The sequence below is a fragment of the Ciconia boyciana genome, chromosome 26 (genome assembly GCF_034638445.1).
Source record: "Ciconia boyciana chromosome 26, ASM3463844v1, whole genome shotgun sequence".
Classification (NCBI taxonomy): Eukaryota; Metazoa; Chordata; class Aves; order Ciconiiformes; family Ciconiidae; genus Ciconia; species Ciconia boyciana.
The window spans coordinates 4,613-6,918 of record NC_132959.1 but is presented as its reverse complement, the minus strand read 5'-3'; positions in this window follow the sequence as shown (position 1 = coordinate 6,918).

The following is a 2,306-nucleotide window of genomic DNA, read 5'->3' as shown; positions in this document are numbered from 1 at the left end:
GGAATAGCCCTCTGGTCAGTTTGGATCAACTATCCTGGCTGTGTCCCCTCCCAGCTTCTTCTGCACCTGGCAGAGCATGGGGAGCTGAAAAGTCCTTGACCAGTGCAGCAACAACTGAAACATCTCTGTATTATCAACACTGTTTTCAGCACAGATCCAAAACATATCCCCAAACCAGCCACTATAAAGAAAATTAATTCTATCTCAGCTGAAACCAGGACACTATGTTTCCTTCTATCCATCTCCCTGTCCCTATATTTTAATTATTTGCTGTGTTTCTTCTACCCTGTTGGTTTTAAAATTTTCTTATTATGGTTCCTTCTATCCATCTCCCTGTCCCTGTTTTTTTAATAGTCCTGTGTTTCTTGCACCCGATCACTTTTAAAATTTTCTTTCTGTGTTGCCTTCTATCCATCTCCCTGTCCCTGTGTTTTAATTCTTGTCTATGTTTCTTGTACTCACTTGCTTTTTAAAATTTCTTCTATGTCTCCCTCTATCTGGCTCCCTTTCTTGATTTTTTTTTTTTTATTATTCTCTATATTTCTTATACCCCATAACTATTTAATTTTTCTTTCAACAATTCCCTTTGTGCGGCTCCCTTTCCCTAAATTTTAATTCTGCCTTTCTTCCGTATACCCTGTCACTTTAAAAATTTTCTTTCAATGTTTCCTTGTGTTTTCATCCCTGTTCCTATTTTTTAATTCTTTCCTGTGTTTCTTGTAGCCTGTTGCTTTTTACAATTTCTTTCCATGTTTCCCTCTATCCAACTCCCTGTCCCTATTTTTTAATTCATCCCTTTCTGTCCTGTACCCAGTGGCTTTAAAAATTTTCTTTCTGTGTCTCAATGTATTTAGTTTCCTATGCTCCGTCAATTTTAAATTTTGTTTCTATGGCTAGGCAAGTGCAGAGCACGAGTGTCTGTGCGGCAGCGAATGCAGTTCCAAGGGACAGTGAAAACCAGCTACAGCTTTCGGTGCTGGCAGCTTTCCTGTGGGCGCAATTGCTGGACGTTTTCAATTTTGGAAATTTTTCCTGTGTAGGAAAACTGTACCTTAATTTAATCTTTTGTCTATAGGCAGGGCCTTGATAATGTTACTGTGTAGACACCAAGTGTGCGCGTGTCAGATTTTCTGCATGTTTGTGACTGATCTTTCTTGTTTCTTTCAATGAGGAAAATCTTGATACGTACTCCTGAGGAAAGAAATTCAAGCAACTGATGAGAAAAGAGCTGCTGATCAAGATGGGAGCGTAGGTTAGTTCTGGTTTTGAATTTTCTCACCTGTGTTCTAGCCAAAAGCTTTGTCTTAAACAACTGAAACAAGCTGAACTACTGGGTATTTTTCATCGTTGTACAATTCTGTATTGCTATGGATGTTATCAGCCATAGTCATGGACTCTGGACCTGTACTGTGGTGACCTCAGAACAGGTATTCAGAAATAAAATGTGTGCTTTTCCAAAATAGTTACAAGACAGAAGGCAACAGGGGGCTGCAGATGGGTGGGAATACACAGAAATGGGCAGTGTCACTCAGAATGAGGAACAGTGATGTGGGTAGAGCCGTAGCGTGACAGTTGTCATGGCCTTGAGCAGCACAGCAAGGATTTTCAGGCAGCATGGCTGGGGCAGGGGTGTGTGAACATCTCCTCTTGAGCGTGGAGACAGGCGGGGGAGAGGACAGTGCTGTTCCTGTTGGTGTGCAGCAGGGGACAGTCGGTGGAGGCTGCTCTCAGGGCCTGTAAGTAGGAGCTGTCGTCTTGGTACCTGGTGGGAAATAACACGAGGGAGGAGGCTAAGTCATGAAAGGCCATATTAACTGTATGTGTGAAGTGATGGAAACAGCTTCAAGGTGTTGAGACCATTAGTTGTGACCGAGGCAGTGAGTGAGATGATCCTCCTAGGAGCTTTCTGAGTGGGTCACAATGGGGCACGACTGCACGTAAGGACAGAAAAGGCTGTGGCAGTAGTTGAGCTGATCAGAACTGGAATAAGAGATGATTTGGGCAATACCTGGTGAAGTCATCCTCATCATGAAGTACGTGTTGCACAGACTGCATAAGACTTGACCACTGGCTATGAAGACACTCAGAAGGGTTAATGTGCAGGTGTTAATGAGCATGGGGTAATCTTGTGCTGTGCAGTGATCTAAAAAAAAAACAACCCAACAAAATCCTTGCATCTTCCTCTGAAATTAGAGATGGGCGAGAGACATCACATTTTCTGCCTCTTCCGCTATCCTGCTTTCTCTTGAAACTTGCTTGTAGCGTTATTGTAAATTCTTTTGCTAGAGCCAAGACATCTGTGCTGG